Genomic DNA, 26,525 nt, shown 5'->3' with positions numbered 1-26,525 from the left:
CACTCTCTAGCTCATGTGCACTGTAACACCACCCCGTGAATATGTCATGCCACACTTGTCTTCGCACGGGTTATATTGCCCCATCTAACGTGCCTTCCTCGATGCCTATGTTATAACGCACAGTGCTATGCCATACATATTACAATCTGGGATCCATATCTTTGTCACAGTGCATATGCAACTTTACACTCCCCAGCACATATTTTATATTACAACTTTAGAGACTAGTTAGGTTACACAACACTGCCCTGTGCATATTACACTCCAAGGCGCATATCGCATAGCACGCGCTAGTGCCTGTGCTATCTCGCGCTCTCCAATGAATCTGTCATTGCGCACAATGTATTGCATATTATATTTCACGCCCGGTTCATCTTATATCACACTTTTTGGTGCATAGTTTATACCATACACTATATCTAGTTTTCATTTTCAATCGTGCTCTCAGGACTATGTTCTATATAACACTGTGTTCACCTACCCTTTTCACGGGCATTAAATTTTGCGATAGGGGGTGGAGGGTCAGGGGGTGTTTCTGCCAAGTGAGCCCGGAGTCACAGTCACAAACGTCCTCTTCTTCCTGAATAAAAGTGAGATTATGCTGCATACTTGTTCATATTTTAAGTAGTTCGCACAGACACACGTTTTAAAAACAATAAAGTTCCTAATACCCGCCTTCTCTGAACAGTTAGCTTGCTGCCCCATCCCCCTCCTTCCTATCCTCTGTTGTGTGAATCCATGGACTAGCCTCCTCCCTCCTGCCATGCATGGTCTGATGTGCTGCCACTGCCCTCAATTTAGTATGATGTACCAGTCCACTCCTCCTGCCCTCCATTGCCCAATTCTATGCACCATCATTGACCTCCTGCTTAAACTCTGTGCTTAGCTTGCTGCCCCTATTCTCCTTCCCCCTGCCCTCCGATGTCTTTGTGCATGCCCCTGCTCCATACTTTTTGCCCACCATGTTCCATGGAACTGCCACTCCTATCCACTCTGAGTGTTCTGTTGAGCTGCCACTCCCCTCCCACCTGCCTAGCATTGTCAGATGACTGTAACCTGTCCCTGCCACCTCCACCCTGCCTGTCCACATGCCATGCCCCTATCCTCTTCCTCCTGTCCTACATGGTCCATTGTACTGCCACACCCTTCTGCCCTCCCTGGTCTGTTGTGCTGCAACTGATCCTCCTGCCTGCCCCGTGCGGTCTGTTGTGAGGCCCCTTCCCCTGAACTTTCTTGTCTGTGCACAGGTCCTGACCCTCCCTTCTATCCTCCATCGTCCTTTGTGCATGCCCCTGCACCCTCCTTCTTGCCCATCATAGCCATTGTGCTGCCACTAACCCTCCCACTTGCCATGCATGGTCTTCTGTGCTGCCATGGCCCCTCCCACCTTCCCTGTGTGGTCAGTTAGCTGCCCCTGACCCCCTCCCACCTTCCCTCCATGGTCTGTGTGTATTCCATCACAGTCGCACTGTTGCTCTTCATGGTGTGTCTTGCTTCTAGTGCCCATCCTGCCTGACCTCCATGGCTATCTTGCTGCTCCTGCCCTGCCCCCTTGCCCCCAGCCCTCTGTTTACATGTGCAGACCCCTACTCCCTCCCTCCTGGCTTGTCTGTTCCATTGTAATGCCCCTGATCCGTCCCTCCTGCCCTTTATGGTCTGTTATGCTGCAGCTTTCTCTCCTGTCTGTCCATTATGGTCAGCTAGCTACCATTGCCTCTTGCCCCTCTGTTCTCTGTTGTCCATGTGCATGGTCCTGTCCCCTCCCTCTTGCTTTCTATGGATTGTTGTGCTGCACTCCCGTCCCGCATGCCCTGTGTGGTGTATTGTGCTGTTGCAAACCATGATGCCTGACCTGCAGGGTCAGTTTGGTGCATCTCTCCATGTCCCTCCTGTCCTCTGTTATCAAAGTCCATGTCCCTACCCCATTTCCTTCCATGATCCAATGTACCATACTTGCAAACATTTTGAACTTGGTAAGAGGGAGATTTTGAAAAAAAACTGGGGTATTGATTTTCCCCTTTGAGTTACATTGAAAAAGAGGAGATTGTAGACAGGAGACAGATCAAATAAAGCCCATTTGAGCTTAAAAACATTGGACGTTTCCTGGCTGAATCGGGTCTGTTGGCATGTATGGTTGTACTACCATTGCCTATTCCTTCTGCCCACAATGGTCTATTACATTGCCACAGCCTCTCTTGCAAGTCCTGTATTGTTGGTTTATTGCCCCTGCCCCCCTTTCCACTGCCCTCCATAGTCTGTTGTGCTGCCACGACCCTTCCTGCCTGCTCAGTGTGGTTAAATTGTTGCCTTTGCACCCTCCTACCTGCCTTCAATTTTCAGAGTCCGTGCCCCTGGCCTCTGCCTCTCAACAGTATCCTAATGAACAACTAGATTGCTAACATTCTATATTTATTACAAAAGTGTGGAACGCCTGACGTCATCTTGATGTAATCAAAACTGTAATACCTAGAGCATTTCCTTTAGAAGGCTTGAGCCGAGAGTGAGAGGGAAGCGCTCATCGTTCCCTGTGAGTTCCTTTTAGCGTTTTTACTGATCAAACAGCGATTTTTAAAATTGTAAACTGTACATTTTCTGTGTTCTTAACCTGGTCTGGGGGCTGCTAAAAACGGGGCTTTTAAGTGCTTTTATTTTCACTTCCTGATTCTTAACTCCGGTCCGATTCCACTAAGTCTTTGCTGCCATAAGTGAAGCTCACCTGTTCTCATTTCATTCAGTCCCGACGCGACCGCCATCTTGGGTGTAGTGCAGGGAGCAGTTCTAGCGTCTGTCTCTCTTGCACTATATCTGGGGCGATGGCGCGAACGCGCAGTGTTGCCACTCTTGAGGCTTGAGCCGAGAGTGAGAGGGAAGCGCTCATCGTTCCCTGTGAGTTCCTTTTAGCGTTTTTACTGATCAAACAGCGATTTTTAAAATTATAAACTGTACATTTTCTGTGTTCTTAAACTGGTCTGGGGGCTGCTAAAAACGGGGCTTTTAAGTGCTTTTATTTTCACTTCCTGATTCTTAACTCCGGTCCGATTCCACTAAGTCTGTGCTGCCATAAGTGTAGCTCACCTGTTCTCATTTCATTCAGTCCCGACGCGCCCGCCATCTTGGGTGTAGTGCAAGGAGCAGTTCTAGCGTCTGTCTCTCTTGCACTATATCTGGGGCGATGGCGCGAACGCGCAGTGTTGCCACTCTTGAGGCTTGAGCCGAGAGTGAGAGGGAAGCGCTCATCGTTCCCTGTGAGTTCCTTTTAGCGTTTTTACTGATCAAACAGCGATTTTTAAAATTGTAAACTGTACATTTTCTGTGTTCTTAACCTGGTCTGTGGGCTGCTAAAAACGGGGCTTTTAAGTGCTTTTATTTTCACTTCCTGATTCTTAACTCCGGTCCGATTCCACTAAGTCTGTGCTGCCATAAGTGAAGCTCACCTGTTCTCATTTCATTCAGTCCCGACGCGCCCGCCATCTTGGGTGTAGTGCAGGGAGCAGTTCTAGCGTCTGTCTCTCTTGCACTATATCTGGGGCGATGGCGCGAACGCGCCGCCGGCGCGGCGAAGGCGCACCAAAGGCAAGCCCGTCTGCGCCCGTCCGCGGCCGAACGGGGCCCGGGGCCCTACCCCCTGGTTCGCTTGTCCCCCGGGACTTCCCGGCAGTCCACAGACAAAACTTACATTACACTAAACAAGAACTATTATCCCTATGCCCTACACTGATAGATAGCTGCTTCCACACCGCGCAGGCGGACGCTCTACCCCTCATCTGCGAAACCTGCAAATGCACCTTCCAACCCTTGCTAAAGGAAAAACGGGCGACAGCGAAATTAAAAATGCTGCTATTAAACTGCAGATCTTTGAAGAAACATAAATTGGAAATACACGATCTATTGACGGAGAGTTGTCCGGATGTTCTATTTCTTACCGAGACATGGCATGATGAAACTTCATCGCCTGAAATTCTCGAAGCCATCCCTTCCGGTTATTGCATACTCAGATTAGACAGACAGAAACAGAGAGGGGGGGGGGGGCTTGCATTATTGCATAAAACACACTTAGAATGCACCCTAGGGAAGGCTTCGCTACCTAATAGCGAGGGTGGTTTTTTCACTATAAAGGCAGGAACTAAAAATATCATTAATGGGCTACTTATATACCGCCCGCCCGGAGGGGCAGCTCAGTTCGGCGACCTACTCACAGAACTAATCACCCAACCAGCACTTCGATACAAAAAATTTCTCATTTTAGGAGATTTAAACCTTCATTTCGATGTTGCTGATTGCAGGGAGGCACAAGACGTAGCAGAAGCACTGAAAGCCCTAGAATTTAACCTCCAATCCAATTCCCCCACACACCAACTAGGCCACCTTCTCGACCCTATCTTTGCCAACTGGGAGGGTGTAATCGTGTCCCCCCGATCAGAACTATTTGGTCAGACCACTTTATTATTCCGTTCGATATAGAAAACACGTCCTCAGAAACAAGATTCAACAAACCCTTACCCCTGAAACGGAGAGATTGGAAAAAATTCAATCAAGAAGCATTTAATCTTGCCCTACTTGAAAAACCTCCACCCCCTAGTAACACCTTACAGGAGGCATGGAATAGCTATGAAACTTGGATGTCCAACGCATTAGATACGGTAGCCCCCTGGACACATAAACCACCAGCAAGACATACCAAAACGGCCCCCTGGTTTTCTGAGGAACTTAAAATAGCCAAAGTTAAATGCAAAAATTTGGAAAGACAATGGAGGAAAAACTATAACCATAAAAGTAAGTCACTATATAGAACAGAACTTAACAAATATCATAAACTTATAAGAACAGTAAAAGGTGCCCACTTTAAGAGTAGAATAGAATTCGCCGACAATCCCACCAGAGAACTCTTTACCATCTACAAAGAGCTCACGGTCCCTACCAGACTCGAAGCGCAAGACACCTACTCCAGTGAATTATGTGATGCTATTGCTGATCATTTTGTTGGCAAGGTTGATAAAATACATGCCACTTTCACAGTCAACACCGATGTCCCTAGTAAGCATGCAGCACCTACAGACAATCTTACCATAATACCTGGTCTGACACATTTGAAAGTTCCTGAAAGACAAGAATTGCTGAACATTGCCTACAGCATACAATCCGGCTCCCCCTGTGACGTGTGTCCCCCTAAGCGCTGTAAGGGAGTCCTGGATAGCATGATTGATCAGATCACTCATATTGCCAGCCTCTCCTTCCAAGAATGCCATGTGCTTGATGCATGGAAAACAGCACAGGTCATCCCACTGAAAAAAAAAACCCAATACCCACATCTCCCAACTTCAAAATCTTCGTCCCATCTCCCTCCTCCCCTTTTGCTCGAAAATTTTGGAAAAAGTGGTCAACGGCCAACTCATGACCTATCTAGAGGAGGAATCCCTTCTTCACCCCACCCAATCGGGTTTCAGAGCTGGCTACTCAACGGAATCAGCCGTCCTATATTCCACCGAATGCCTTAGACAGATGGTGGATGAAGGACAGACAGCAGCGTTGGTTTTACTTGACCTTAGTGCAGCTTTTGACACCGTGATGCACACCACGCTGCTGTCCCGCCTCTCTGGTATGGGGGTGAAGGGATCCGCCCTTGCTTGGATAAAATCTTACCTAGATAACAGGAGTTTCCAAATGCACTGCCCACCCTTTAAATCTTCCCCCCGCAAGCTGACCCATGGGGTTCCACAAGGCTCCAGTCTGAGCCCAACTCTGTTTAACCTTTATATGGAACCCTTGGCCCATATTTTTGAAGCTTTTGGTGTGGATATTGTCACCTATGCTGACGATACCCAGTTAATGATCAAGCTTATGCTCGACCACACGGAAGATGCCACTAATTTCTCCAACTGCCTATCAGCAGTGGCAACATGGATGAACAACAACTGTCTGCGCCTTAATGGCGACAAAACGGAACTTTTAATCGTCGGAAAAGCCTCAAATGCCTGGACGCATATGTGGTGGCCTGCGGAATTGGGAAATTTTCCCACTCCCGCGGAATCTGTCAGAAACCTCGGAGTAATGATCGACTCCGATCTCTCTTTCAGGTCTCAGGTTAGCAAAGTAACGGGTAGATGCTTCAGCACACTAAAAACTCTCCATAAAGTCCTTGACCTGCTTCCCATCAACACTAGAAAAACACTCGTCCATGCCTTAGTCACACCCCACCTTGACTACGGCAATATTTTGCTCCTAGGTTTAAGTAAAACAGGCCTACATCGTCTTCAGTGCGTACAAAATGCGGCGGCTCGCCTGGTACTTAACCTGCCTCGCAGAGCATCTGGGAAGAATGCTCTAACTAAACTCCACTGGCTCCCGGTTAAGGAGCGCATTAAATTCAAAGCCTTATGCTTCACGCATCGCATCGCCCATGGCAAAGGTCCTAGATACTTACAAAAGCTCCTCACTATCCATCGCCCCACCCGGAATTTAAGGTCATCCGGCGCGATGCTGTTTAAACTTCCCCGCATTCGCAGAGCCAGAATGGGAGGTTGCTCGTTCAGGTACCTGGCCCCTAGGCACTGGAATGAACTACCGCTAGACCTCCGTATGGAACCTTCAGAGACCAGATTTCGTGGCAAACTTAAAACTTACCTATTTCCACCCAACTAATCCCCTTCTTCCCCCCGCCCCTTTCCGCTCTCATGACTCATTGCCTCCTGTGACATAGCAACAATTCAGCGCGGGGACACACTATTTTTAGTGCAGCCAGGCGCTTTAGAAATGGCTTTATTATTATTATTATTATTACATATATGAGAGCGTCTTATTGGCATCAAAATTATGGTTAGTGCTCTAAAAGACTAAAATAAGGACATATTTTCTGAGTTTTGAAATAGCGACAAAGCACTTTTAAATTATTTGCTATCTTTATGTTTTTTTATCCAGTTGACCACTTGATTAAATGTTGCACTTAGGGGAGAGGATGTGGTGTTACTTCCAGAACTGCAGACTTTGTAACTGGGGAACCAGGTTGGAGTTTCTGCTTCAGCTCGACATTCTGTGATTCTGGTCAAATCACTTAGTCTCCCCATGTCTACAACCAAAATGAATTTGTTCTTGTGTGATGTAACCAATGCTCATGTAAAGCACTCCAATACCTGACAAGTCTGCACTATATAACACTGCAAAAACACAAAATAATAAGTGTTTTGCACACTTCTGTCATTGGGCTATACTTGGGCTACATCTGGGTGATTTTGGGCTACATTTGGGCTCTTTTGTCTCCGGTGACCATCTTGGGAGATTTATTTGTTATGAAGTTTCCTAATTTCCTCATGTACTGCAGTCTCCTCAGTAGGAAATACTTTCAGTTTTTTACTTTGATTCCATCAAGAAGGCATTCAGATGTGTCACACATTTGCCATAAATTCAGAATGTTAGCACTCTTTTTGCTCATTAGATCACTGTAGTAAAGCTACTGCTCACCAGGGAAAACTGCTGCTGGTATTGAAAGTGCATGTTTCAGTCTGCATGTCAGAATTTTTTAATGAAATAGAAGAGGATTTGAGAAGTCACTCAAAATGTGCCCTAATTTTTCTTTCTGCAGCACTAATCATACTTTTTATGGAAAAATGAACCCCCTCATTTTGTTCCTTTTTAAATTAAATGTTTTAAGAGTTACCACTTTAATCCAAGCAAGATGGCTTCAGGTGTGCCATACGTTTATCATAAGTAGAACTGTTAGCGCTCTAGTTGTTCTTTGGAACACTCTGGGAAGCTGCAGTAGAACACAAAGGAATCAACTGACAGTCTCTGCCCTTGTTGGATGTACATGTTTTACTGAGAATGTCAGACTTCATTCTCACATGACTGAGAAAGATAATGTGAATTTACAGAAAATAAGCTCTCAGTTTAGCTTATAGATCACCTTCCAAACCTCTGTGGGAAAAGCATGAGAAAATATTTTTCTCTCAATCATGATATCCCAGGAGAAGGCTTTTTCACATGATGAAATCACCTTAGAACATACCACAATTCCTAAAATGAGTATAGTACCATCAACAAATGATTTATAATGTAACTAAAGTCTTAAAACCTTCTATTAACTGCAATGCTTTTTAATGAGGTGATATCATGTATATTGGTCCCAAGATGGCTGCCAACACTTCTTGGATGAAGTGCTGACAGCCAATCAGATCTCAGGATGAGATGTGTCGTTAGGCTCCGCCCACATATATATATGATTTTACTTTTGATCTTCTCAGCAACTACTGAACAGATTGACACCATATATGCAAAAGGCACATCCCTGAGCTGAGGACTACCTCTCTGCCAAATTTCAAGTAATTCTGTTCAGCCGTTCGGGCTGTACCTTGGACTAAAGGTCCCTATGGAAAATTGCATGGGAAAAACGCGTTTTGGGACCCCCCTTTTTTCTCAGCCCCCGCTTGACGAATCCCCCCGAGACTTTCAGGGTAGGAGCGGAGCAGAGCGCCCCACCTATTTTGAACATTTTGCGAGGATTCGTCAACCGGCGCCAAAGTTATTCCAAATAGAATGTTACGGATTTCCTATGGAAACACGGTCCTAACTATAACTATCTACTGGCGACCGCCAGTAGATAATATATATAGATATATATATACATATATATATTTTGTAGAAAACTCCACAACACTGTCAGTAAAGGAATAACTCGCACTCCAAGGCTCGTTTCAAAAGAATGTTTAATGGCAACACGTTTCGAGCAAGCGCTCTTCTTCACAGGCCAAAAGTTACAAATCACTCGTCCACCATTTCAAGTATGTGTAAACATAAAAAACGGACCAAAGTTGCTCGTAACCCGAGCATAGAGATAAACAAAAGACTTTTTTGCAGCAAAAATGAGAGAAAAAAATATATATATACTCTTCAAACTGCCAACACCAGTGCATTATTTACAGAATCAATATCAGAGAGTATGCATATGTAAATACAATTCAATAATTCATTGAAAGTACATAAAAAATATATATATATAAAAATATATATAAACGTATAAGTAACATAATCAATGCCAAGTGGCCTTGTGTGTGAAACATCACAGAAGTTTTAAACAATTTTATCAAAACATCTCATGAGCAAACTATTGCCACATGCAAACTCTCGAAAAACAGGCCAAGTGGCCTGATCGTCATGGTCCTCATTAGGATTCAAATCAGAGTGAGATGACAAAGTCACAAAATATTTCTACGAGATTTTGAACACAGCAGGAGGAAACAGGGGGCACCCGATCGGCTGTTATCACCTTGAAAACACCAATCTATAACAAAAATCATTCACTATTTGCCTAATAAAGTTAGTGTTCTTTTTTGTACATCCAAAAAGACAATGTTACAGCACCCTGTCGCACAAACTGAACGAGATAAAATTATAAAGAAACTATAGACAAGGGCATAATAAAGAGAAAAATACTCAGGGATAAATACAGAGCAGAAATTCAAACCCAATGGATACTCATCCAATATGGACAAAAAGTTCCTCATCTTCATTTAAACCAAAAGGGTTCTTGGACTCTAAAAGGATGATATACTGCGATTCCAGGACTCTCAATTGTTTCTCCCGATCTCCCCCTCTGGGGTTTGCCGGCACCCTGTCAATTCCAAAGAATGAAAAACAATTAACATCTTTGTTATGATATTTTAACCAGTGCCAAGCAGTAGAATAATTCAGATCCACATTCCTAATCGCTCTTAGGTGTTCAAGAATCCGCTTTTTGACAGGAAAGATCGTGCTCCCAACATACATTTTGGCACATGGACATCTGATAGCATACACACAAAACTCTGTGTTACAGTTAATACATTTCTTAATAACACCTGTCCTCCCTGTGGGCAAAGGATATGTCTTGACATTTTTGCTCGTGCCGCAGGCCTTGCATTTTCCACATTTGAAAAAGCCCCTCTGCTGCTGTATCCATGTCAACTTCTTACTCGCCCCCATGTAGCTTCTTACAAGCATATCCTTTAGAGAACGCGCTTTGCGATAAGTTATCTGAGGATATGCATTCACAGTTACACCTATAATTGGGTCATTCCTGACCAAATACCAATGTTTGTTAAGCGTATCACTCACAGCTTTGGTTGCCACATTGAACGTGGTAATCATTCTGATATTATTCCCACCTTTCTCCTCAATAGGTCTCTTCACCAATAGTGCCGCTCTGTTCTGTTTAGCTACTTTCTCCTTTGCACTCATGAGGACATCTTCTGGGTAGCCCCTCTCTCTGAACCTCTGTAACATAGTCTCCTGCTCCCTCTCAAAGGTACTTTCAGAGCTACAATTACGTTTGGCCCGTAGGAGTTCCCCGTACGGGATACTCCACTTCAGTTTGGGGGGATGGTGGCTCCTGGCATGTAAAATGCTATTGCCAGCTGTGGACTTTCTGTATAGGCTAGTAGTCATAACCCCCTCCTCAATTCTAACGCGTACATCCAGAAAGTCCATCTCATCCTGAGCAACTTTATGTGTGAAACAAAGGTTGACATCATTGTTATTTAGGGTTTCAAACAATCTATCCAGGTCTGATCTTGAACCACCCCATATTAAAAATATGTCGTCTATAAACCTAGTATAGAAGACAATATTTTTTGTTAAGTACTCATTCACATCAGTCTACACAAGTTGCTCCTCCCACCATCCCATCATCATACAAGCATAGCTCGGCGCGAAGCAACTTCCCATCGCCGTGCCAACCTCTTGCTTGAACCATTGGTCCTCAAAAAGGAAAAAGTTGTTATTCAAACAGAATATCAACATATCCAAAAGCATATGTGTTTGATCGTATAGGAAGATAGACCTGTCCCTGAAAAAATGTTTACATGCATGTATCCCATCAGAGTGTCTTATACAGGTATACAGGGATATCACATCAATTGTCACAAGCCAAAAATTCTCCTGCCATGTTATTCCTTCAATTTTGTTGATGAAATCAGTGCTATCTCTACAGTAGGATGTATGACGTTACAACGCACACTTTTACAACGCATGCACTTACAACGCATTTTTTACAACGCATAATCCATTACAACGCATGACTTTACAACGCAGGACACTACAACGCATTTTTAAAAAATACCTTTACAACGCATTACCATTACAACGCATACTACCTTTACAACGCATACCATTACAACGCATAATATTAAATTACATTTAAGGTAAGTATTAGATAGTATAGGGGTAAAAATTACTATTCTAACTCCAGGGGGTGCAACAGTAAGGTAAGTGTTGGATAGTGTAGGGGTAAAAATTACTATTCTAACTCCAGGGGGTGCAACAGTAGGGTAAGTGTTGGATAGTGTAGGGGTAAAAATTACTATTCTAACTCCAGGGGGTGCAACAGTAGGGTAAGTGTTGGATAGTGTAGGGGTAAAAATTACTATTCTAACTCCAGGGGGTGCAACAGTAGGGTAAGTGTTGGATAGTGTAGGGGTAAAAATTACTATTCTAACTCCAGGGGGGGGCATCAGTAGGGTAAGTGTTGGATAGTATAGGGGTAAAAATTACTATTCTAACTCCAGGGGGTGCATCAGTAGGGTAAGTGTTGGATAGTATAGGGGTAAAAATTACTATTCTAACTCCAGGGGGTGCATCAGTAGGGTAAGTGTTGGATAGTATAGGGGTAAAAATTACTATTCTAACTCCAGGGGGTGCATCAGTAGGGTAAGTGTTGGATAGTATAGGGGTAAAAATTACTATTCTAACTCCAGGGGGTGCATCAGTAGGGTAAGTGTTGGATAGTATAGGGGTAAAAATTACTATTCTAACTCCAGGGGGTGCATCAGTAGGGTAAGTGTTGGATAGTATAGGGGTAAAAATTACTATTCTAACTCCAGGGGGTGCATCAGTAGGGTAAGTGTTGGATAGTATAGGGGTAAAAATTACTATTCTAACTCCAGGGGGTGCATCAGTAGGGTAAGTGTTGGATAGTGTAGGGGTAAAAATTACTATTCTAACTCCAGGGGGTGCATCAGTAGGGTAAGTGTTGGATAGTATAGTGTAATATTATGCGTTGTAATGGTATGCGTTGTAATGGTAGTATGCGTTGTAATGGAATGCGTTGTAAAGGTAGTTTTTAAAAATGCGTTGTAGTGTCATGCGTTGTAATGTCATGCGTTGTAATGGATTATGCGTTGTAAAAAATGCGTTGTAATGGTAGTGCGTTGTAAAAGTTGCGTTGTAAAGGTTGTTCCCCCTACAGTATGATGGGAGAGTCAAAACATACGGAGAGAGAAATGCATCAAGAAAAATAGAAGTATTTTCGAGAAGACTGCCTTTGGCAGAAACTATCGGTCTTCCTGGGGGGTTGGTCTTATTCTTGTGGACCTTTGGTAACATATAAAAACAAAATGCTACTGGATGTTTAATGTAGAGAAATCTATACTCGCATTCCTCTAATAGTCCCTTTCTCCTCCATTCTCCAAGTTTATTGTAATAGATATTTGCTGCCAAAGTGTAGTCTTCCCTGCTTGATTTCATGTAGTTACCTGAGAGGATCAATTGTTTATTAGTTTCCTGTTTGTATAAATTAATGTCCCAAAGGACAACATTCCCACCTTTATCCGAGGGTTTGATTACAAACCCTGGATCACTGTTTAAGGTGCACAAAGATTGCCGTTGTTCTGGTGTTTAATTATGTGCGTGTCTGTTTTTGGTGGTATTCCAGACACGCATCAAATCCCTGACAACTACCTCATGAAAAGTGTCAAGGGAATCATGCGGGGTATTGGGATTAAAAGTAGATTTGGGTTTGAATTTAGTAGAGATTTTCCCTCCTACCTCCAAACCCATTTGTTCCAACATTGTACGTTCATCTCGTTCACCCATTCCCTCACCACACAATTCCACTACGCATGCTAGATCCTCTATATCTGCTAAGCACAGGTTTTTAGATACCTGGGAGCCCACATCAATTTCAACAGTGTCACATTCCAAAACACGCTTTTTCTTTTGCAAAAACAACTTTAGCAATTTCAATTTGCGAACAAAAAGTAAGACATCAATTCTGGTTCTACTATAATCAAAGTTCGCCATCGGACAAAAAGTCAAACCAAGTTCAAGTAAAGATTCCTCTGCCTTTGTTAGGACATGGGAGGATAAATTTAAGACTGTTAAGTTTTTGTCACCCATTACTTCTGTTTCGATTGCCGTGTTTGTCTCCCATGCGGCACTGCTTCCTTCACGTTTCCTTCCTCCCCTCCTTGTCTTTTTGCTTTTATGTTTGCGCCTCTTCCTCTTCCTTGTCCGCGCAGGGTCTCTGGGGGTCGTGATCTCAAAGTCATATTGGTCTGTAAAAAACGATATTCTTCAAAGGGCCTAAAGGTTGGTACTTCATCACCAACAGACTCGGACGCCTCCTCCAAATCTGAGTAGATCTCTGAACCAGATTCAGATGTTACCACTTCTGGTTCCCTGAATCTACCAAACTGTTTAAACTGCTTTATTGCACCATCATACCTCTTCCCAAAAGTTAAGATCCTTCCACTGCCATAGTCTTGTTTATCTCTCAGAAATTTCCGTTTCTTTTTTTGTTTAATTTCTTCCTCATATTTATCCAGTCTGGCTTCCATTTGTTCAAGTGCAATTTTAATCTCATCCTGTGCAGCATGTTTATCCAGTTCTTCTTTCAATTTCTCAACATCTTTCAAGACCTGTTCAAGTTCAATGGCAGCATATTTAGATAGCAATCCCAGCATGTGCTTACATGTTTCTGACATCAAGCTTGACCAGTCTTCCAACAATTTTGGGTGAGGATTCTGATATGTAGGTGTTATTAGAATTCGAAGCCCCCTCGGCACCCTGCCAACCTCAATATAATTATTCAGGGAAGACACCTCCCACCATCTGTTTATTTCCCTCTTCAGCAGTTTCTCATAATTAACCCCTTCCATGCGGGGTGGATTCCCCCGCTGTGCTGACCGTTACCTGCGCGGGCGTGGTCATGACGGAACGGTTCCGTCATGAGCACAGCTCAACCGACGCTCATGACGGAACCGTTCCGTCATGAGCGTCGAAGGGGTTAAACAATAGTTGCCTCAAACTCTTGTTTGCTGTGGTGGCCCCATCAGCTATCCCTTGTGCATATCCCCTCTCATCACCATCTGTTTCACAGAACAGAGTCCGAGCAGCATCAGGCCTTCCTGCTCTTTTATCCTTTGTGGTTCCATGGACGTCACACCCGTCGGTTTCCCCCTGTTCATCTCCGCTGTGAACAACTTCGTGACATACGACTCCTTGCCAGCACCACTCACCGCAGCGAGTGCACGGAACCCCTGCCGATTTATAAACACAATCCACACAGGCTGTCAGCGCGCTCGACACAGGTTACAGCAGGATCGGATAACGCATTCCCTCCAGTGCGCGCCCTCCAGTCCCACACTCACCCGCACGAACTCCGCCGTTCCCAGCCTCGTCAAAATCACCAAATCCTTTCGGTTTCTTCGGCGGTGTGAGCTAACGTTCGTAATTGCAAAGAAGAAAGTGTCCCGATTTCGTCAGCTCCACTCCTCTCGGGGTCGGTGCGAGTTCCCGGGTTTCGGGTCCTGGTAATATTTTGTAGAAAACTCCACAACACTGTCAGTAAAGGAATAACTCGCACTCCAAGGCTCGTTTCAAAAGAATGTTTAATGGCAACGCGTTTCGAGCAAGCGCTCTTCTTCACAGGCCAAAAGTTACAAATCACTCATCCACCATTTCAAGTATGTGTAAACATAAAAAACAGACCAAAGTTGCTCGTAACCCGAGCATAGAGATAAACAAAAGACTTTTTTGCAGCAAAAATGAGAGAAAAAAATATATATATACTCTTCAAACTGCCAACACCAGTGCATTATTTACAGAATCAATATCAGAGAGTATGCATATGTAAATACAATTCAATAATTCATTTAAAGTACATAAAAAATATATATATATAAAAATATATATAAACGTATAAGTAATATAATCAATGCCAAGTGGCCTTGTGTGTGAAACATCACAGAAGTTTTAAACAATTTTATCAAAACATCTCATGAGCAAACTATTGCCACATGCAAACTCTCGATATATATATATATATTCACTTTAAAAACCATAGGTTTCACACATGTTATAGTTAGCTGGACATTTCACTCGTAAAAAACAAATGAAATTCCCCGTTATAGTTAGTGCAGGCAACTATAACTCACGCGACCGCAATCCTCTGCTGATGACGTCAGATATTACATCACTGTATTTAGACACTTATTTACCCATGTCTTCTTCCATTAATCTTTAGCTATACATATATTACAAATATTTATTTTTCCTAAAGACACATATGTCATCAGTGATGTAATATCTGACGTCATCAGCAGAGGATTGCGGTCGCGTGAGTTATAGTTGCCTGCACTAACTATAACGGGGGAATTTCATTGGTTTTTTACGAGTGAAATGTCCAGCTAACTATAACATGTGTGAAACCTATGGTTTTTTAAGTGAATTTGCAAGGTTTTTTAAATGCTAATTCGTAACTATAACGTGTGTGAAACCTATGGTTTTTTCAGTGAATTTGTACGGTTTTTTTTTAAAATCGCGAGGTGCGCGCAACCTGCGCGCACGGTGCGCTTCACGTGCGCTTCACGGTGCGCTTCGCGTGCGCGCGCAGTGGGCGCTCGGTTCACAGTGTGTGCCGTGCGCGCCAGGTGCGCGCACCTCGCGATTTTTAAAAAAAAAAATATTGTTTTTTTCTCCCTTGGGGGTCCTTCTGTGACCCCCTGACCAAGGCTAGGGGGTCAGGAACTGTCCACTCTGCCCCCTTTTCACGTTCTCCACCTTTTTTTTTCATCCCCTCGGACTGCGAGAGACAAAATGGCGGCCGACACTTCCTGGTTTCGACCGATTCGAATGTTTACCGACATCTAACAACCAATCAGAATTGCGCTCGCGCACGGCAGGGTGCGCGCACGGTGCGCGCGTATAGATATTGATATGCTTTTAAATGCTATTTTCTCAGGAAATACTGAACAGATTTACACCAGACCTGCAAAAGGCACTTCCTTGACCTTATGGCTACCTCTCTGCCAAATTTCACGTAATTCTGTTCAGCCGTTCGGGCTGTAGCTGCGACTAAAGGTCCTATGGAAAAATGCATGGGGAAAACACGTTTTGGGACCCCCCCTTTTTCTCGGCCCCCGCTTGACGAATCACCCCGAGACTTTCAGGGTAGGAGCGGAGCGCCCCATTAGTTTTGAAAATTTCGCGAGGATTCGTCAACCGGCGCCAAAGTTATTCAAAATGGAATTTTCAGATTTCCTATGGAAACACGGTCCTAACTAAAACTATCTACTGGCGACCGCCAGTAGATAATATATATATATATACTATTTTGAAAATTTCGCGAGGATTCGTCAACCGGCGCCAAAGTTATTCCAAATAGAATGTTGCGGATTTCTTATGGAAACACGGTCCTAACTATAACTATCTACTGGCGACCGCCAGTAGATAAAATATATATATATATATATATATATATATATATATATATATATATATATATATATATATATATATATATATATATATATATATATATATATATATATATATATATATATAAATAATGCACAGAATCAAGTTGGCCCTTGCAGGCTTGAATATCTGCAGAATGCAGTTAAATATGATCCAACACCCTGGCTGTAATTCAAGCCAGCATGAACGCACAACATCGTAGACTCTGTATATCTGGTACTTGGAACCGATGTGTGGAGGCCGTTGGAACCTAAGAGCATTTGTTCTTTACCTTCCCCCAGTTATATCTGTATGGCACAGCATATTCCTATATGTTAATACAAATAAAACCCTGGAATTAGACAGTAAGCAGGAGGAAACCTGCTGGATCTTCTGGGATGCTGCTAGAATATTAATATATAAGAAGGCCAAAATAGGAATTTTATTTTATTAAGTGCCATAGGGGGAAGCTCTGTGATTTAAGAATGCTGTTAGGGTGAGATAAACATCTACTAGGTATGACTTACATTAGGTATTTAACACTACGAGGTAGCCACTCCTGGACAGAGCTGGAGCCGGACCTGGGCGATGGGGTCCCCCCCGTTAATAGCTCCAGTAGGGGGGCCACACAGCCCCCCTTCCATTTCTCTGCACACTTGGGCCCTGGGTGAAAGGGTCCCTGGCCAGGGGGGACGTACAGCCCCTCTCCCTATTACTAATCCGGCTGGGCCCTGGGGATGGGGTCCCTGGGGCTGAAATGAGTCCAGGGAGGGGGGCTCTATGCCTCCTATGCCTCTAAACCTTCAGCCCGGCCCTGGGCACTGAGCACACATGTCATATGATCACCACTTACTTGTAATATTTCACCTTGTGTTGACAGCCATAATTATATATGTGAATATATATGAATGATTTAATTCAGATAAAATATAAACAGTAGATAGCAATTTGAGTCACGTGGTTTATTATTTGCAAAAATGTTTTCTATGTTTAGGCAGTTGAGATACGAATGTTAAAATAGGAAAGAATAATATATGTAACACCAAGTGCGCTGATAAGAAATAACCGACAAAACCCGACAGAACCACTTTTTTGTTCGTTTGACAATGTTCAGCATTCCGTCCATCATCTTTTTGTGTTGCTGACGTGGCAATAGGCTGTATGCTAACCTAACTAAGATTCCATTAATCAATCGCCCCCTCGTAGAATATACAACACTGACACTGTGTGAGTGGTAGGTGCTTTCTCCCTGCTTTCTCCCCAACTCTGCTGGTAAGGGATTCACCATTAGCACGGTGACTCCAGAAGGCGGGCACTATTCTGCCTGTTTGTCGAGGTAAACCCACCTTTGTAGGAGGTCCAATATCCTCACTGTGCCTTGTTTCCTCGGTCACTTTCTCTTCCTGAACCATGTGCTCAACTAGACGCTCCTATACCCTCAATAATGTGAACACATACTCTGCTCACACAACTCCAGAAACCACCTTTAAGAAATATCAGTTCTCACTTCTCAAGCACACTTGTAAAAAAACACAAACAACCCTGAGTGAGTACTTGAGTAACTTCATACACTTTGTGGTAAGCGGTTTAAGGGAGAGGTATTTACCATATGTGATAAAAAAAGTCTATTCTGAGTTTTCAACAGGAAATAAGGTACAACATACATAAAGGATATTACTAATTGGGATTGGCCTAATTTATGCACTTTTCTGTATAAAAAAAGTAAAAAGCATGGACCAACCTGAGTAGAATCTTCTGGAACTTAAGCCTTTTTCAGGGTTTCCTGTAAAGCCATATCCTCCTGTTTAGTTGCTCTAAAATGGTCAAGCACTAACCTGTTTGGTCCTGCTGGGGCTTGATGAAGTTCCAAGAAGGTGACTCCCAACTTCCCCTGGTACCGAGGCCCTTCCATGATCTCAACACAGCCAGAACGAAGGCACTCAAGGGGAAAGGGATGATGACAGAGAGGCCAGGAGGTTGATCTCTGGTTGTGTGGTACTTTTAATTGGCTGTTCCTTCTTTTAATGGCATGGGTGACATCTGCAATGGTAAAGGCGTTTTAATGCATTATACTCTCAAGTTGAACCCTGTGCTTTACACCCCACCCTTAGAAACTGCTCCGGCCCATTTTAGTATCTCGCAATTATCTACTAGAACCCACTCTGGTCGGATGGAACTTTTTACTTGCCCAATAGCGTAGAGGGAATAAACACAATTATCAAAATTACTGTCCACAATTTGCCATAATCAAGGACGCGAAACTTAATCTCTTGGCTCTCTGGCTTTTATTATCAGCATAAAGATTTGGAGATACAGAGTCCTCAATACAAGGCACAACAAGTACATAGGCACTAACACAAATGCTACTCTACGAAGAATCCGCATACGGCTAAAAATAACTAAAAGCACAATTTCTAAAAGCATGAGGTAGAAAACTACCAAGCCAATGTCGATATTAGGGACACTGGACCATACCATCTCTGTCCCTACTCTGTACTAGATGACATCCCTACTTAGCAATCCCTAAGACCCCCAATCGAGTAAAAGGTGTCAGAGTGAAACTTCCTAAGAAGTCTTCACTTAGAGAGCTTGGTCTAAGTTGCCCCCTCTATCTCTTCGCCTAGCCTTCCTCTGCTCAGGGCCGCTCTGATCTGCCTCCACCCTCGGGGCGCTGTCCCTAATACAGAACCCCAAATCTCAGAACACGCCCTTTGCGCCTCCTCTTCTGCGGGGTCGACTTTCAGTAATTTTCCACAGAGCGCTGTCCAGTTCCATCGTCCATCGCTTGGCCTTGAGTCCCAGACGCCATCCGCACTAGGAGTTACGATTGGCACATTCCAATGCACTCCCATGTCTGGCTTTTTCTACATAAGTCAATTTGTGAACAAAGAGCTTCTCTACTAACGAGCAACTGTCCTTGCACCTGGGGTGAGATCATGCAAGGCATACATACTTCACATCTTTTAACTTGCAATTTACTACAGCCTAAAACCTCTACTGGAATAAATCCTTTTTGGCCTATTGCCCTTGGCTAACATAAGAAAATACCAGGCCTTTCGCCTCAACGATATATGCGAATTCTGGCCACTACTTCGGTTACACAAGCAGGTCTAAATCACAGTATAGACATTTACGTCTTTCTTTCATGTGTGGTCAAACTAAACAGTCTACAGACACGAATTCTAATCTACACGTTTTAACATCACATTGTTCAAAGGACTAAGCTCTATGCATTGCTTCAATATATACATAAGATGCTTGTACATAGCTAACACTTCTATTGAAATCAACATAGGTTATACAATTCTTAATACATTGCACACAAAAATACCTGAGTACACATTGATTATATGCGGGTGCCGACTAACAGTGAATATAACGCACCCCTACGATTTTCAACCTTCTAAGCGCTACATCAAAACTATCATGGATCTGCGTGTTTCAGACTTCCCCGCTATCATTGTACTCTCCCTCTGCTTGCTCTTGCATAGATCCTATTGTGGCCTTGGAAAAAGAACATCACTAATTGGTCTTCCAGTAATTATGTGAGTAGCCCACTATGTTTTCTCCCTTATGTTCTCTTTACTAAGTGTAATGTACATACCAGGTTCTTATGATCAAGATGTAGTGTCCATGTCAATACTCAAGTCCAAAGATTTACAATTCATAACAACTAGTTCAAACAATTCACTGTATCAATATTATGATGCTCATACAATTCTATTAATGAGTTATCATAAGTATCAAATGAGCAACAAGTTCCAGGCAAACATAATTGTGTAAATGAGCAACACGTTCCAGGCACGCAAAGGTTAATGTTAGTCCTTCTTTTCCAGTGTAAAGAAACGGTATGCGGTTCATGACCAGGGTAAGTTACAACCAATTGTTAGTTGCCTGAATATGCGCCAGGTAAGTGTACTCTATGTTGTCCTAATGTTTGTCTTTTTCTTTCTTTGTTAGGTATCCCGGCGTAGAAGTGGCAGCTTCTGACGATGGAGCTCGAGAATCCAGGGGCAGGCTCTTAGGAATCCAGGTATGGGCGGAGAGCAGTGACCAGAACATGAACCTCTCCAGGCAAGTCTTTCCACCGCAAGGAACTTCTAGAAGAAGGGTGTGGCCTTAAATATAGGCCGCGCCCAAGTTGGCCGCTAGTTCTCACAAGACTTCCTAAATCCTGCGAGAATTCAAACAGATTCACAATGTCTTCCCCCATTTTCTGCTGGTTTCTATGTATGAGCTAAAAGTGCTTCCGTGACCCTTTTTATTGTAAAACCGGTCATAAAGTCGTGCGATTGGGAGGCATTATAGTTTTACAGATGTGTGATCCTCAGAGAGAGCACCAAGGGCATGGTTTGCAGTCTCTGTGAAAAAAAAAAAATTGATGATGGAGCTCAAGAATCCAGGGGCCGGCTCTTAGGAATCCAGGTATGGGCGGGGAGCAGTGACCAGAACATGAACCTCTCCAGGCAAGTTTTTCTACCACAAGCAACTTCTAAAAGAAGGGTGTGGCCTTAAATAGAGGCCGTGCCCTATATGGCCGCTAGTTCTCACAAGACTTCCTAAATCTTGCAGAATTCAAACAGATTCACAATGTCTTACCCCATTTTCTGCTGGTTTCTATGTATGAGCTAAAAGTGCTTTATGGGCTCTTTTTATTGTAAAACCTGTCATAAAGGTGTGCGATTGGGAAGCATTATAGTTTTACAGATGTGTGATCCTCAGAGAGAGCACCAATAACATGGTTTGCAGTCTCTGGTGAATGGATGGGCTTGCATGCCTGACAAGAACTGTAAGTCAAGTGTCCCTCATGGATAGCAGCACTTATTGTGCCACCAGGAGTGTGACAAAACAAAGCATGTCTTCCAGTCGGGTACTACAGACTGGCAGTACAGTTTCAAACTGCAAACTCGACTTTCCCATTTAAACGATTGTCAATGCCCCCCAAATCTTTCTTTTTAATACTTATATCACCACTAAGGCAGGCCTATCGATCCCTAAAGGCAGGGTGCGTTATATTGAAAGTAGGACAAGTGTTTTATGAACTTTACATGTCCTGATAAAATAAACCTTGCATTATCGTTTTTACTGTGGAAGGGCTAGTGGTGTATAAATGTGAGTATAGAGTTATATGCTGACGAAGTAGCAGTGCAAACTTTCCAAATGGGCCTACTAAATATGGTACTTCAAGGTACCATAGGAACTGTTGCATTACACCCGATTTGTTCCTCCAGTTAAATGTAATGTAACTATTTCACAAGTGGCAGCTTTAGAAAGTTACCACTTTGTTGCCCAAAGTTTCCAGTAGCTGTTTACGGTTGCCTACAAGCTGCTGTCTCGAGACAGCCTACTTCCTTTCTGGGAGATGTGAGGAAGAGGAACAATGGGCCTGCAGAGGGAAGAGTTGCATTCTCCTCCTGGCATGATGGCCAGAGCACATGTGAGCCCAAAATGTGAACTTCAAAGGGGAAGCCGCTTTTAAAGGACAAATGGTAATCGACCATGGAAGGGGCTACCCTTTTGTTTTAGCATGCAGGCTGGCATCATGGACAGAGAGGGAAAAGCCATTGCCCAAGCAGTTTTTTTAGGGGAGTATAGCCCCCAGGTAGGCACACCTATGGGTTAGACAAGGGCGCTCCACACACCGAGAAATGTGTTCTGCCATGTTGGGGGTGGGCAAAATAGTGCATTTAGTACTAGCCAGATGCCACACTTCACAAGGAGTTGTCATCAGGCGGGAGAGGATCTGGTTGCCCATTGGCTAGTTAGTCGTCATATTTCCTCCTAAGCTCAAAGTGGGCATACAAGTGTCATCCCTCACACCCAGACCTCAGATTACATCTGTACTAGAGACAGGACTGAATAAGGACTCTCTTTCTGTTCCCTGGACCCCACCAAAGACTGTACTGCACCTGCTGGACCTCAGCCTAGCAAAGATAGGCCTGTGCCTGTGGTGCCCCACTCATGGAAAAGTTGGCTACTAGGGCCAGGCAGAGCAGGTGACTCCAAGAGTTAGTTGGCCTATTCCCTGTTACAGTCTCAGTGGCCAAAATGCTGAGAAGCCTACACACTTTAGAGACTAGCAACATGAAGCTTGACCACCGCTGGACACCGAGATGCAACCTGGAAGACCAAGTCCTGACACTCATAATTTGTACCTGACTCTGCTGGACCCAGAAGAATCGTCACTTGGTCTTTGTGGCACATCGATCCCTGAGGCCAATGTCGCTTCCCCCAAGCTTGAGGGTCCAAGGGGTGGCTGCAGGAAGACCCCCTACACAGGCTCAGCATCTTCAGCATCCTGTGACCCTTGTATCAGGACTACTTCACTGATGTCTGTGGCAGTTCGCCCATAGAAATCAGAACTGGACCAGAGACTGCTTAAACCAACAGATAACTGTCCTTCAGGACTGACTGGTCCCAGTGACTAGCTACCTATCGGAGTTAACACCCCCAAAAGTGCCCATATAGCTGTTTTCAATTTGCTTGTTGTGGCTTACTCTAAAGTGTGATCATGGTAGATTACAAATATGTATAGGCATTCAGTAAAAAGCAGTGATTGATTGTTCTTTTGAAAATTCATATCTCCGAAACCATCCAGTGGATTCTTGTCATTGAGGTTTCGATTTAAAGATAAAAATATAACCAACTGTATATAAATTGGTGTTGGACTTTTACTGCATTCTGTTTTCTTCTTACTCAACTGTTTTGGTACTTCTTAGTGCTTTACACTTGTTCCTTTGATAAAGCCTGACTGCTGTGAGCACAGCCACTCATGACTTAGCTAAGGTATGCTAAACGAACCTGACTGCACCTGATATGAGTTGGTCTCATTATTACATGGTGAGGTTACACAACTACATCACATATTAATCCACATTTCCTCGCACTATGTGTGCTCCTTGGTTTCCCCGCCCCTTCTCATTGCACTGTCCACTCTTCCTGGCGTCTTCTCATAATTGGTGCCAGAACTAGGTATTTATTTTTCATTTCACAGAAGTGAAATCCAGGCTTTACTGAAGGCAGGCTCCCGTGCCTACAATAATGTCTTTTTGTTTCCATATTAAAACAAGGTCAAATTGCAAGAGAGCCTGCATTATAGCCCTTATTTTTATGTTGAGCATTTTGTGATACAGAAACTATGCAGGACAATAAGGAAACAAAAATAAAGATGATACCGTAGCCAAAGTCCGCCTTTTGTTTTTTTTGTCTGGTCTTGGTTTAATGTTTATGCCATATGTATGAGGACATTAAAAGTGGAGCTATTGGCTTTGCCAATGTTTGTTTGTGAATTGGGCCCTGTTGCTGCACCGTGGTTCTGGCAGGTAGCAAATATTACCCTCACAGAATATATATCTTCTCAATGTACTACCCATGAAAACTTTTACATTGAACAAAGTAATGTCAATAGAGGTGAACGTATTTGGAACACAGTTTTTAAAAAAAGGCATCAATGGAAGGGTAAAGAAAATAAGCACATTCCCAAGAATGACACTACAATTAACTGCTATTCATTGCCAAATGCTTGGGAAGGCGTTTGACATCACACTAACAAAACTGCCTCTTGTGTTCCAACACATATACAGTTTGAGCACAAAAACAAGCTTAAGGTACTTTGTACTGCTATCTGCTTTCTTTATAAACATAATGAATGACATGCTATTACAGACTTTCCTGCACGCAGCAAAAAGAATGAATGACATGCTACAATAGACTTTACTGCATGCAGCAAACAGAATGAATGACATGCTACCATAGACTTTACTGCATGCAGCAAACAGAATGAATGACATGCTACCATAGACTTTACTGCATGCAGCAAACAGAATGAACGACATGCTACAACAGACTTTACTGCATGCAGTAAACAGAATGAATGACATGCTAAAAATAGACTTTACTGCATGCAGTAAACAGAATGAATGACATGCTACAATAGACTTTACTGCATGCAGCAAACAGAATGAATGACATGCTACAACAGACTTTACTGCATGCAATAAACAGAATGAATGACATGCTACAATAGACTTTACTGCATGCAGCAAACAGAATGAATGACATGCTACCATAGACTTTACTGCATGCAGCAAACAGAATGAATGACATGCTACCATAGACTTTACTGCATGCAGCAAACAGAATGAATGACATGCTACAACAGACTTTACTGCATGCAGCAAACAGAATGAATGACATGCTACCATAGACTTTACTGCATGCAGCAAACAGAATGAATGACATGCTACAACAGACTTTACTGCATGCAATAAACAGAATGAATGACATGCTACAATAGACTTTACTGCATGCAGCAAACAGAATGAATGACATGCTACCATAGACTTTACTGCATGTAGCAAACAGAATGAATGACATGCTACAACAGACTTTACTGCATGCAGCAAACAGAATGAATGACATGCTACAACAGACTTTACTGCATGCAGCAAACAGAATGAAAGACATGCTACAATAGACTTTACTGCATGTAGCAAACAGAATGAATGACATGCTACCATAGACTTTACTGCATGCAGCAAACAGAATGAATGACATGCTACCATAGACTTTACTGCATGCAGCAAACAGAATGAATGACATGCTACAATAGACTTTACTGTATGCAGCAAACAGAATGAATGACATGCTACAACAGACTTTACTGCATGCAGCAAACAGAATGAATGACATGCTACCATAGACTTTACTGCATGCAGCAAACAGAATGAATGACATGCTACAACAGACTTTACTGCATGCAATAAACAGAATGAATGACATGCTACAATAGACTTTACTGCATGCAGCAAACAGAATGAATGACATGCTACCATAGACTTTACTGCATGTAGCAAACAGAATGAATGACATGCTACAACAGACTTTACTGCATGCAGCAAACAGAATGAATGACATGCTACAACAGACTTTACTGCATGCAGCAAACAGAATGAAAGACATGCTACAATAGACTTTACTGCATGTAGCAAACAGAATGAATGACATGCTACCATAGACTTTACTGCATGCAGCAAACAGAATGAATGACATGCTACCATAGACTTTACTGCATGCAGCAAACAGAATGAATGACATGCTACAATAGACTTTACTGTATGCAGCAAACAGAATGAATGACATGCTACAACAGACTTTACTGCATGCAGCAAACAGAATGAATGACATGCTACAACAGACTTTACTGCATGCAGCAAACAGAATGAAAGACATGCTACAATAGACTTTACTGCATGTATCAAACAGAATAAATGACATGCTACCATAGACTTTACTGCATGCAGCAAACAGAATGGATGACATGCTACAATAGACTTTACTGCATGCAGCAAACAGAATGAATGACATGCTACCATAGACTTTACTGCATGCAGCAAACAGAATGAATGACATGCTACAACAGACTTTACTGCATGCAGCAAACAGAATGAATGACATGCTACAATAGACTTTACTGCATGCAGTAAACAGAATAAATGACATGCTACAATAGACTTTACTGCATGCAGCAAACAGAATGAATGACATGCTACCATAGACTTTACTGCATGCAGCAAACAGAATGAATGACATGCTACAATAGACTTTACTGCGTGCAGCAAACAGGATGAATGACATGCTAACATAGACTTTACTGCAAAGGGTCCAGCTTTACAACTTTTCATGTCACCAATCAGCCCAAAAAATATCTGCAGGATAGACGCCTGATAATAGTACTCCCAATCCTATTTTATGTAAGCTGCACCCTCTTGTTAAAGAAACAGTTTCTGCAACTCAGTTCAGATAGGGCCTGCATATTTATTTCAAGCTGATATCACAAACCCACAACAATTATAATAAACTGCTTCGTTGGCTTTAGTTACACATAGTAATCAAATTAGGCTTGGGGATATTTATTAATAGAATAAAGTTTACAGTTTAAGAACTACATAATTACCTCCGACAACGAAGGGGTGGGTGTGGAATGTTACGCACTGTAAGACCCAATTGGAGGGATTCTGGGAGCTAATGCCGACACATTCCCGACC

At 43.0% G+C, this 26,525-nt stretch overlaps 1 long non-coding RNA gene across 1 annotated transcript in view; it reads right to left on the bottom strand.

The window, feature by feature from the left end:
* Positions 1-8,791: 8,791 nt before the first annotated feature.
* Positions 8,792-26,525, bottom strand: part of LOC146854926 (uncharacterized) — a 46,762-nt gene continuing 29,028 nt past the window's right edge. Inside the window, exons 4-5 of the long non-coding RNA XR_014980768.1 lie at positions 18,315-18,519; positions 8,792-9,601 (exon numbers count right to left, since the gene is read on the bottom strand). This is a non-coding gene — a long non-coding RNA (uncharacterized LOC146854926). The remainder of the gene's footprint in view (positions 9,602-18,314; positions 18,520-26,525) is intronic.

This window comes from Triturus cristatus, chromosome 4_1 (assembly GCF_964204655.1).
Source record: "Triturus cristatus chromosome 4_1, aTriCri1.1, whole genome shotgun sequence".
Lineage (NCBI taxonomy): Eukaryota > Metazoa > Chordata > Amphibia > Caudata > Salamandridae > Triturus > Triturus cristatus.
This window is presented reverse-complemented; position numbering and strand designations above follow the sequence as displayed.